Source organism: Limulus polyphemus, unplaced genomic scaffold (assembly GCF_000517525.1).
Source record: "Limulus polyphemus unplaced genomic scaffold, Limulus_polyphemus-2.1.2 Scaffold289, whole genome shotgun sequence".
In the NCBI taxonomy this organism is placed as follows: Eukaryota; Metazoa; Arthropoda; class Merostomata; order Xiphosura; family Limulidae; genus Limulus; species Limulus polyphemus.
The window spans coordinates 428,447-441,724 of NW_013665899.1; the positions used below are offsets into that span (position 1 = coordinate 428,447).

The following is a 13,278-nucleotide window of genomic DNA, read 5'->3' on the forward strand; positions in this document are numbered from 1 at the left end:
TGTTTTGACAGTAAAATGAGGTACTAACTTAGATTAATTGAAAGACTGTTTTGACAGTAGAAAATGAGTTACTGACTTAGATTAATTGAAAGACTGTTTTGACAGTAGAAAATGAGTTACTGACTTAGATTAATTGAAAGACTGTTTTGACAGTAGAAAATGAGTTACTGACTTAGATTAACTAAAAGACACTGTTTTGACAGTGAAAATGAGTTACTGACTTAGATTAATTGAAAGACTGTTTTGACAGTAGAAAATGAGTTACTGACTTAGATTAACTGAAAGACTGTTTTGACAGTAGAAAATGAGTTACTGACTTAGATTAACTGAAAGACTGTTTTGACAGTAGAAAATGAGTTACTGACTTAGATTAACTAAAAGACAATGTTTTCTATCAACAAAAATCGTCGATGAATATTCAGAACGACGACAATATAATCTTCAGAGTACACTGTTTCAAATTTTCATGAAATATGTTTCTAACCCTCAAGTATAGTCGAAAGCTTGCGTGTCATGTTTATGAAACAAGCAACCACCTGTTACATTATGGTGAGGGTAGGGAATTTTCATCTGAAATGACCAAGTATTCCACGTGTTTGTGTAGGTAAGTGCATTATATATTATGGGATTAGCAGATTTACCCAAACCTCCTCTTGATTATTCTAATTACTACATATAGTAGTATTTCGATAGAAAAGGGCAAAACTTCTGGTACATTAATCTAGTGAGTGAACGTACTTTTAAAAAATGGACTCAGATCCCAATGTGTGTGAAGTTGGTTCTTGTAATTGAAAACTGGAGAGGCGTAGCCAACACTGCTGTGTATGTGTGTGTGTGGGTGGGGGGGGGGTTATTTTTTCGAAAAAAAAAGTGCACTTTCTTAACAAAGAATTTAAGTGATTTACATTAAAGTCAAGTGTTTATTTTTTAAAATATCAGAAAATAGTGGACCTTTTAGATTTATTAGAATATTGGCCCCCGCCCCCCTCTGTTAAGAAGAAACCTCGTTAGGAAACTGATAATAATATTCCTAAAATGTTGACTCCCCGGTTTGGAGAGTATTGGTGGATGTGGAGTTCAACACGTTTGGGACATGACATTTATATTTCTAGTTTTTGATTTTATTTTGTGGGTAGGGATTTAATTGGGTTTCCGCATGAAGAATCTATAACATGTTGGTGCTCATGTGCAACGTTTACCTGTTTACTGTTCATCATCTCTGTGTACTTGTATTCTTACAGTCTGTTTGTATGTAAATGGCCCCTATTAGTAGTTGCAATCCTTATTTTATCAACACAAATTTGTTTAGAAAGAGAATTATATACAATGGTAAAACGAAGCTACAACTATGGCCACATTTTCAAAATTCAATATTGTGAAATCCAAACACCTCCACCTCCCGGGATTCGATGATAAGTTAAAGTAAAGCTAAAGCGTTTGACACTTTCAGTCCTGCCAGTAAAACACTTTGCATTAATTTATAAGAAACATGACAACCATGTTATGTTAAAATATGCACGAACAATGCTATTATTTCTGTGTGTGTGTATAAAGTTTAATTAAAAGTAATGAATATAAGATATTGTCACATAACACAGGTACACAGATATCGATCCGCGAAAAAAAAAAGTGCCTCAACTTACTTAATAAAACGTGGCCTTTTTTGTAGTGGTACAAGAAAAAAGTTTAATTGAAGAAATTAATAATAATATTAAGATCAGAATTCTGTATTTATGATTCTCAGATCGTATCCGTCGGTGGGTCAACAATAAGTTCGCGGATTTACGACACTAAAATCCGGGGCTCGATTCCCCACGGCGGACAGAGCACATATAACCTTTTGTGTAGCATTGCGCAAAAAATAAACATTATGACCGAGCGCAGTCGAGCGGTTAGCGTATCGCACGTGTAGCCAAGGTTCGGTGGTTTGTGTCCCGTTACCTGAAGAAAAGAAATGCGCTTTGCACATGGGTTTGTGTGAGCTTTATAAGATGACAGTCAAATCCCATTATTCGATTACAATATCCCATGATTGACAGTGGGTGGTGATGACTAGCTTCCTTCTCTCTAGTCTTACACTGCTAAATTAGGGACGGCTAGCGCAGATAGCCCTCGTGTAGCTTTGCGCGAAATTCAAAAAACAAACAAGCAATGAGAGTGCTATTCTCAAGTAGCTTTGCGCGAAATTCAACAAACACTAAAGGCTTGGAATATATGAGAATATGTATCTAGGTGGTGTCTAGTCAAATATAAAATGTTAAAAACAAGCGCTCCCCAAATATATTTGATATTAACTTCTGATCAAAGCAAGCTACCTATATGGATCATAACTAGAAATATACCAAGTAATGAGCTAAATTGAAGATATTGTTCAAACTGTCTTACTTATAATGATTATAATGTGATCGTTTTAATACAATATTTTCGTACACACTGTGAAGTTTCTCTCAAGCATTCTTGTAACACGCCGCTTGGTTCCTAGTTATTTTTTGTAACCAGAAGCCTCTAACTGATGCGAGTTATTTGTGTTACGGATGTGCAACTTTAACAACAAAGAAAAATTACTATTCTGAAAAAACAAACTACAAACAGCTAACTTATTACATACTCAATTGTTGAATATAATTTTATAAATAGTCTGTGAAGAAAAGTTCTCAAACAGCCACAGAGAGTGATATTATCCAAGCATCAAATATCGTGGGGCCGGTCATGTGGGTCATGGGCCGCCTACTGTAACCAGGGCTATACATACACTATAGTTATTGTTGTTTGTTATTAAGCACAAAGGGCTATCCATCTGTGCTCTGCCCACCACCGGTATCGAAACACGGTTTCTAGTGGTGAAACTTCGCAGACATATCGCTATGCTACTGGGGGGGGGGGGCAGCACTGTAGTTACGGTCAACCACTTTCCCTATAGGATATAAGGAGATAATATTACTCTACCATCGTAGCTGTTTTGAAAAAGAAATATAACTCAATCCGTAATTCATTTTTCTCTCCATGCTTTTAACATACCAAGTGAATTATTATATTGTCAGGTCACTTGAACATTATATTCTATATTCTTATTTCATAATATAAGAAAGTTCTCATGAAATCTCTAGTTGTATGTTGAACTTATTTATCTCACTTAAGGATACTGATACGAGGGGCATGTTTATTCAAGGATGATGCTTTAAGAAGTATACCCTGCTTATTCCCAAAGAGCAGTTACGATATATCTCATTGCGCATACAAACGTACAAACAACATTGTTATGTTATTTATGCAAGAGTCCAAAGAGTCTTGGAAACATCTCTTCAACTCTGATATGACGTACTGTATATAAACAGGTCCTTGAGTTCCACGTCTTGCTTTTATAACGTCTTATTTTTATCTTTCGTAAATTGGCATATACAAATTAAAGTTGAAAAGAAACACAACTTGGTCCACCTGTGCTTTTAACTAAGGAAAATAACATCATTTCCTGTTTCTTGAGGTGCATTTTTTAAGTTTTACTGACATGATTTTTATATGTTATTGTCGTAACATCGTATAGTTCAGACTTCTAATGAGGTGAATTAGCACAAGGTTATACACTGTAGTAACATAACAAACACGTCTAGCTTTATTTTTAAACTTTATGTCGACGAAGTTTTACTGGCCATTGTTCCAAATAAATTACTGGAGTCATTTCATGCTCTGGTGCACATCTTATATAAGTACTTATAATTATAATTTGTTCTGGTGTTATCTTAAATTAATCACGGTTTTGTTTCTATCACTAATATTATTTCCGAGTAAAACATAGACATCGCTATAGGTTAAGATTGTCTTAATGTTAAGAAGGTCATCAAATAAATTTTTCCGGAAGTAATTTGAAATTGTAAAATTGACAGCCATTAGTGTCAGAAGCTGCTAATCTTCGTGAGCAGGTTCACAGTAAGAGCTAATTGCTGGGCCAGATTGTCAGGACTAATAGATGAGAGATAGGTGTCATAGACGAGAATAGCTGTACAGATATATCCATAATACTTATGCAGGAATTCATCTTTTTTACGAGTTATTTTTAAATCTTGTAAGTGAAAGCTTGACACGCCTTGTCATGTGGATTTTTTTTTCTATTGGAGATAGAGCATTTTCGTACTCCGTATTTTCGTGCTATGCATATTTTCGTTTTAAGAAGAAGTTAAATGTCTAACTAAAATACCAGAGACTTGAAAAATATATTTAAAGAAACATTTTATAAAAGTATCAGTGTAGGTCTGATGTTTAATATGAAAGCGTAGTAATCTGTCAGAATGAAACAAGTATATGCATTATGTATCTGATCTTGTCTTGATAAAATAATCTTCCCGGTCGTCTGCAGTATGTAGCTAACTATTGTATTTATCTTGTAGACACGACACTGCCATATTTACATAAGTCTAATGTGATGAACAGTATAGCAAAAAGGAGTTTTGGCTCCCAAGAAGCAGAGTATATAAATAGTGATCTGAGATTAGTATTCATTTGTAGGCCTGTAATCTACGTAAAAAAGAAAATAAAAAAGAATAATTTGAAAACGAATTCCTAATCTACAATATACGTAAACTCTATAATGTTCGCCCATAAGTCATGCTTCCTTATGTTTTATTACTGTGGTTGCAGGAGTCCAAATTTGTTTTATTCATCAGTACACGCGTAATTTGAACTTCCTGTGACAGTTTACAGGTTTTTCTGGAGGAATAAATCATGGAAGGAAAACTCCGGATGTTCAGAATTCGTTTTACGTATGACTTTAGTGTACGAGTCGGCGTCTTGTACGGTTCAATTGTAACGTGCGTAATGAGTACAGTTACACTATTGTTGAATTTAGACGTGTTATAAGGTGACGTCCTTAGTTGTGCTTGAAGAAAACCGGCCGTAAAAACTGTATACTTGGACTGTATCATATTAATAACACAACTTATTTCACGGTTGACCCACTGAGAAAGGTTGTTATTTGAAGTCTTATTCGAATCTTCTAGTAATCATATTTCCAAGTATGATGTTACTGATACGTTGTTTGGTACACATGTCTATGTAGGATAATATAGTGTTATGCATGATTTATGCGTCGCTGTAATATTACAAAAATGTTATTGTTAGCTTTGTTAAGTTCTTTAAAATTTGATACAAAATATTCTTTTTTAAATTTTACACGACTGACTTCAAGCTACGTATTAATTTAAGTTTATAAAATTTTCTAATAAAGGTAAAATCACATAAGACGACTTTCAGACCTTCCACAGTTGATATACCATTACAAGTATAATGTTTCCCTAGTTGGTTTTTTTCTTTATTTTCTTGTTCATCCTTGACCTCAGAAGTTTTATATTTCATAAATATCTCATGTGCTAGGTTTGGTAACCAATATGTTACTCAGTTTTTCGAGTTATCTCGCAGACAAAGTAACACGTAGCTCTAGTTGTATCATATGTCACCAGTTGGTAGAAACAATAAAGATTAATTGTACATTGGACTGATTTCAAATGAACCTGTATTGAAATTAATCAGTTACGTTTATGATTTCATTACTATCTGATTACTTTTAACTTTCACACTGAAAACATTAAAATCTGCTTCACACTTGAAATTGCTTTTATCGACTCAAAAGTACAGATGAAACAAGACTTTTAAATGAGCGGTACCACCGGTGAGTTTGGTTATTGCTTTTTAGAATTTGTATTTTTCCCTAATTCGAAGGAGCAGTTTAGTAGAAGATAAGAAATTATCTTTATTGCATATCCTCATAACTTGTAAGTACCAGCCTGTTTATTGTGGTTTTGGCTGTTCTCCCAGCACATGAAGTTGCACCCCTACCTTGAAAAATAAGGTTGTGCTTATGTGCTTTGTTTGAGCAATATATTTTCAATTATTTTTAGCAAGTTTGGATGTATGTAAGAAACTAGATAAAAGAATCGTATGGAGTAGGATTAGTTGCAGCAAAAATAATCATAATTGTACACAACGTTTTTAATGTTGTTCCACTGTATAACTAGTGCACCAATTGTTTCTCTTGGTTCTGTACGAGATATTTATTGTAGACCTTTATTTGGTCTCGTATGTTTCTTGGAGTATATCTTTATATGAAATTCATGTAGCTTTTAGATAGATTTTTATGTAGCTTCTAGCCTAGATCTCTGTATTGCTGTTACGTTAAATCTTACATTGCTAGTATAAAGGACTTTGTATTTCTTTTGTCAGACGAGATATTCAGTCGCTGCTAAACCAGATCTTTGTATTGCTGCCAGACCAGATCTTTGTATTGCTGCTAAACCAGATCTTTGTATTGCTACCAGACTAGATCTTTGTATTGCTGCCAGACTAGATCTTTGTATTGCTGCCAGACTGAATCTTTGTATTGCTGCCAGACCAGATCTTTGTATTGCTGCCAGACCAGATCTTTGTATTGCTGCCAGACCAGATATTTATATTGTTGCCAGACTAAATCTTTGTATTGCTGCCAGACTAAATCTTTGTATTGCTACCAGACCAAATCTTTGTATTGCTGCCAGACTAAATCTTTGTATTGCTGCCAGACTAAATCTTTGTATTGCTACCAGACTAAATCTTTGTATTGCTGCCAGACCAGATCTTTGTATTGCTGTTAGACCATATCTTTGTATTGCTGATTGGACGAGATCTTCAAAAACCATCTGGGCCAGATTTTTATACTGATAGAGGTTAGGTCGTAAATGGGTCTAATTATATGATTGCCATCTTTGTTTACTATGCATTATTCATTTGCCAGGTATCTCGTATGTATTATTAGTAGATACTGTTGGTTACCATTATTTTGTCTTCAAAAAGACCAAGAGTATTTAGTTCAGCATTAAAATTATAGAAACATATGCACCTTTACATTATATTTTTCACACTGTATAACTATTACAGTATGTATATACATTAAGTGAAATTATTGACTTCATTATTTATTTGCTTGACAGTCATGATTATTCAATACGGTTATGGAAAGTACTCAGTGTCGTTCTTGGATATCGTCCGAAAAAACCCATAGTAAATATATTGAATACATAGCGTTCGCATGGGACATCTATACTGTATAATAGGTATACCTAAAGGAAAAGCTTTAATGTGTGTTTCGTACAGTAAACTGATGACATGAAATATGTAAGGTATTATAGTTTTATTCTCTTTACATCTTACCACATAACTTCTAGTTTGGGAGGCCACATATTGATTTTGCCCTGTGTATTAATTTTTTTATATAGAATACTCCGAACATTTTGACACTACATATGAAATCCTAGGAACAGATAATTCTTTAAAACTACTACATTTTGTGTGTCATTCTTCTCGAAAAAAAATTAAATTACGTGAGTGTCCAATATAAGAATTACATGTTTATGTTTGGAGTCATTATACTGTAAACAAAGAAATAATGCTACGTTAGTATGACGAGAGTTCCATGTTGTCATGATAAAATTTCTGTCTGACATTGTTTTAGATATTTTTGTTTTGCATCATATGTATTTATTAAATACGGGGGGTGGGGGGCGATTATGATTCTACTTGCAGAAAGCAGAAGACAACGTATTGTAAGAGCTTTATACGTTGTTTTCAAACCCGTGTTTGTACGAAAAAAAAACGAATAATGTTTTACGTTAATTAGTTGTACATTAATCAGTTGCTAAAGCTGTTTTATTGATGATTATCCATTTAGGAAAACTAAATGTTTACTGTAACAATGTTTTTAGTTATGCGTGTTATTTAGTTTCACAGTTTTATTATTGTTTTTTATGAGCTTGATATTACTAGTTTTTCAGTTTTCCGATTCGTAATTTGTCTTTACTATGTACCAAATTTTACAGACTTGTTTGTCTGACGTGTGTTGAAAAGGTATGAGCTATTTACAAAATTCATGACCGCAAGCGTCATTATTGCACGAGATATTCAATTGACCTTTCTACAGCGTACACTTGTAAACACAGTTTGCGGAACACTGTATGTGTGTCTATATATTCACGTTTATTGTTTTTTTTTATTGATTTTGGATTAGTAAGTATTACAGAAGTTAACTTGCTGGTTACAAGCTAGAATTATGAATGTAATCACTAAATAACAGAGATTTTTGTAATACATTTGGAATCTCCAGTAGAAGATGTTCGTTTGATCACTCCTTACAATTGCCGAACTGTTGATACTGCTTTCAGTTTTATGTTAACTGGAGGAGCATATGAGAATATCAATATTTTGTATTTCAGTTATTATTAAGTAATGCCCAGTCTAAGTGCCATGACAATTTATATTTATATATTTTAACTTGTACGTATTATGTTAGTTTTACGATTTGTACAAAAGGATTATTAGCATATAGTTTAAAAACTAAATGTGTTCGTATTGTCATTATGTTCGAATCAGAGTGGTTTAGAGCTTTTGTTCTGACTTGTATTACTTTGTTCGCTTGCTTCATTTACGAGATACTTTAGAAGTGCATGCTTGAAAATTGATTTAATGTACCGTTATATAATGCTGACGACAGACATCTCAAATTGGTGTGACTACAAGAGCAATTTTGAAGGGTTTGGTATGTGTGAACGTGCTTTGCATTCGTACTGATAGAATTACACTCTTTTCGGGCTATTTCAAGATCATTCGTGGGTCAATTTTGTTGTAACTCTCATGTTCAGTGGTTTGTAATTGGAGATTAAATGGGGTGAAAGTACTGTAGAAGGCCTATTTTGGTATAAAAGATTAGACGAAGTCAAAAAGTCAAAATTCGCGGCAAGCGTTTTTTTCAGGGTTCATTCAAATTCAGCTTGATTACTAACATGACTCGCAAGTTTTTTCTTTTTAAATTTTCATAAGATGTGTTATGTGTAATAATTAGTTAGGTCAACGTATGTAGAGCAGCTGTACGTAAAAGTTTTTACAATTGCCATGTTACGTAAAGCATCAAGATAGCGTGACATCTTATCAGAAAACGTATATGTATATATGTGTGTGAAGATCGGTCCACTTTTCCGTACTGTCACGTGCAGTAATAGTGACAGCATAATTCTATACATGAGATCATTTTGACGCCTTGTCACAGCATGCAATTAAAGGTTCCTCATTTACTTTTAAACTCCATTTGCTCAACTGTAACAGTATTAACGATGTCGTTAAAAATTAGTATTTGTTTTTCAAAAAAATGAAATTTGAAAGCGATAAGGACTCAAACCGCATCTCTGTTAACTTCGGTAGATGTTTTAACCCGGCCTTTCCCAAACTTTTAAGTCTGAGTTCGGGAGAGTCTCCAAGAGGGTCACTATAAAACCGAAACTTACTCATATCTCATTGACTTGCTATGTTGATTGCTTTGATAATTTCGTAGTGTCTGATTTTATAAATGGTAGTGCAGAGGGCAAAAGAGATGATAAACATTTGGGTTAGTAGCTGAAGCATATGCTTGGTTAGCAGAGTCGCAGGTGTTATAGTATTACTATTTACTTAATGAACCAAAGTGGTAGCTGTATATTCTACATGTATGTAAGAGGCAAAGCTAGTTTTGTTTTATTCTTTCATCCACTAGGGCTAGTTTATTATGCCCCACTGCGAAGAAGAGTGGGGCATGTTGATTTGCCCCGGTCCGTTCGTTCCAATTTGTGGATATGATATGGCAAGATTTTGATCAAACTTGTGCAACAGGAATGCAAGATGGGGATGGTCTTTGTACTTAATAGCATTGGAAAACAAAGGAATAATGGGTCTACTTGGGGCACCATGATCGTCTAGTAATAGACATTCAAAAAGTTCTAGACCTGATTAACTTTTGAAACCTGTGGGGAAAGGGTAACGGTCAAACCAACATCGATGAATAAGAATACTTGGTCAAATACCCTGTTATTTTACTACCCAAAATTTATAACATTGTACTTATTTTCTTAAAAATTTAAGTCATAAAGTGTTATCTATACATTGACATAATACGTTGTATGTCGCATTGAAAGTAATAATTTAAATAAGATCCACCCGAACAATTAAGAAAAACAGGAATAGAATTCGCTGAACAGCCCCATTAATGTTTTATAGCCAACTTCATATATTTTCACAAAAACTAAGTATTTCACTATTAACTTACTTGCATACACATGATATACTGGACATCAAACTGACCTGTAATACGTGCCCGATTAAAAAGTTGTGGTTTTGAAGGCCTATAAATGTCAATTGATGACTTTTGTTTTTCTAGTTCTGGCCTTCAGAGAAAGAATACAACTTGTAGGCCTATAGATTGATCTTCGAACAAAACAATGCATATGACTTTTACGTGTTTGTATTCCAGAAAAAAAATAAAGGTTGAATTCAGCCACAGAATAACCGCTACGTATTGTACATGTTTATACAAGTTACTTTTCACTTTTAAAAGTCTCGCACTGTGAGTGTGATCAGCACACAATGTTATGATAGGTACAAAGACCAAATCATAGAAGTAAGATATAACAAATACTTAGTGAAGACTATATAATTGTTTTAGCGCGTTCAACCTTTATACATATGATATACAAAAGAGGCTAAAAGTAAGGGATTTTGCTTGTTTCGTGACCATTCACCTTGTTGAGACACGGTTGTATATGAGGATTTTTGAGAAATTGAATTAAACGACTCAAAGGCGATCATATTTATATTGTTTTTTGCAATTCCACCATTATGTTACACATAGAGAGGTTGATTACGTTAGATTAAAACCGATTTTGAATATGCAAATCAGAAAGTCACGTGACAACCACACCTAATATAAAGTAACGATGGAACTGAATGCATCATAACTACAACTTAACATTGATTGGCTGTCGTAGGTAGTGTGATGCCACAGAAAATTGATCGTCTATGGGAATGGTATATAACATCTCTTTCCGGCGCAAAATATTCATATAATCAGATTATAGAGATGTTTTCAGATTGGGGATTTGAAATTTGCAAGATGGGGATGGTCTTTGTACTTAATAGCATTGGAAAACAAAGGAATAATGGGTCTACTTGGGGCACCATGATCGTCTAGTAATAGACATTCAAAAAGTTCTTCTTCAGCCGTGGTTAACAAATTCTGTCTTGTAATTAGATGAGATTCTACTAACACAAAGGTCGGTGGCAAACCGTCCACGTGCCCCAGGCAACAGCACGCAACATGATCAAGAATATATCCATCAGGAAAACGATTCAAGTCACACATACACAAGTTGTTTGCACTACATTATCGTTTGACCGTCACATACTAGCTAGAGAATGACGATTCAAGTCACACATACACAAGTTGTTTGCACTACATGTCCGTTTGACCGTCACATACCAGCTAGAGAATGGCATTCAAGTCACACATACACAAGTTGTTTGCACTACATGTCCGTTTGACCGTCACATATCAGCTAGAGAATGACATTCAAGTCACACATGCACAAGTTGTTTCCACTACATTATCGTTTGACCGTCACATACCAGCAAGAAAATGACATTGAAGTCACACACATACAAGTTGTTTCCACTACATGTCCGTTTGACCATCATATACCAGCTAGAGAATGACATTGAAGTCACACACATACAAGTTGTTTCCACTACATGTCCGTTTGACCGTCACATACCAGCTAGAGAATGACGATTCAAGTCACACATACACAAGTTGTTTGCACTACATGTCCGTTTGACCGTCACATACCAGCTAGAGAATGACGATTCAAGTCACACATACAAAAGTTGTTTCCACTACATATCCGTATGACCGTCACATACCAGCTAGAGAATGACGATTCAAGTCACACATACAAAAGTTGTTTCCACTACATGTCCGTTTGATCGTCACATACCAGCTAGAGAATGACGATTCAAGTCACACATACAAAAGTTGTTTCCACTACATGTCCGTTTGATCGTCACATACCAGCTAGAGAATGAAATGAACATTCATTCTAATGTCCATATGAAGACATGCCAGTCAAGTCGCTGAACGTAGTGCTTATGGATTTCTGTGCTGTCGGACTGTTGAAATTGGCGCTGGGAAACCGTCGCCCTCATTTAGACAGTAGATGTAATATGGAAAGCAAGCAGGTAAACACTAGTGCATTCTAGACATGACAGTTTTACGACGGAGCTTGTTTCAAAAGAAACTAAGCTGTAGGACTATTGTGAAGATGCACGGTCGTCAAATAGTATGGCTAGAAGTGGCGACAATGACTATAACGACGTGGTTTGGCTCCAAAATCGTTTTAATGTAGCATACTTGGCCTCTGTATGTCTGATTCCAACGATATGTTTTAGTAACTCCCGATGTTCACACCAATAAGCATGTGATTTAATACTTCATAAGCTTGTAAAATGGTCGAAAGGCCAGTTTTCTTCGCCCCTCGTTCAGATAGTAAATATTGGTAAAACAAATTCAACTGCGTTATGTAAGAATAGAAAGTGTTAAGTGAGTTAGTGTTAGTGTACGTAACACTACATTTTATTACATAATTGACTTCTGAGCACCACAGATTCTGTAAGGCACAGATAACTCCAGATATATAGATAATTCAGATATTGCTCACTTTTTAAATGTTTTTATCAAGATAGCAATAGATTTAGCTCCATCGGAAACCTACTGACAGTATACAGTTAGAGTAAATTAAAAAAACAAAAAACAGTCAATAATATTGCAGGACATTAATTGAAAATAAATAAATGGTAACACACACCTGATATGTAACATGTACTAAATTTATTTTAATATTTCTGACACCGGTAGAAATGTTTAGTGATAATTATAATTATTTCTAAATAACATTGTTAATACACAATCACTCTATAATGACATGCATTAGTAATTCTGTTTGTATGTATGTGGCTATCTTTGGTTTTATTATTTTGTAAGACTAAGTTTAAAATAACTCGTTTTTAAGAATGCAACATCACTGCATGTCGTTAACTGAAGCCCTATAGGAAGAGAAACATAACAGGTGAAATTAAAAATTTCACTCGAAAAATTGATATATATTCAGGAGATTTTAGAGGTTATACAAATGAAAATTGAAAAGTGCAAGACGAATGAAGTATTTGAATGTTAGCATGAAAATAACCTTGCTCTCGGACTAGTCAGACTTTGACTCCATAAATTATTAGACAAATCTTTTGTAAAAATATTTAGAAAATCTGATTTTTTGTGTGCACAAAAGACTTGTAAGGTTTACCTTATACGTTTACCAAATTCCGTGAAGATACATTTACTACGAACGATTTCGTCAGAAGAGAGTGCCTGGCATGGCCAGGTGGATAAGGCGCCCGACTCACAATCTG

At 34.4% G+C, this 13,278-nt stretch overlaps 1 protein-coding gene across 1 annotated transcript in view; it reads left to right on the top strand.

Annotated features, from left to right (window-relative positions):
• Nucleotides 1-13,278, top strand: part of LOC106457078 (disco-interacting protein 2-like) — a 117,514-nt gene that overhangs the window by 14,342 nt on the left and 89,894 nt on the right.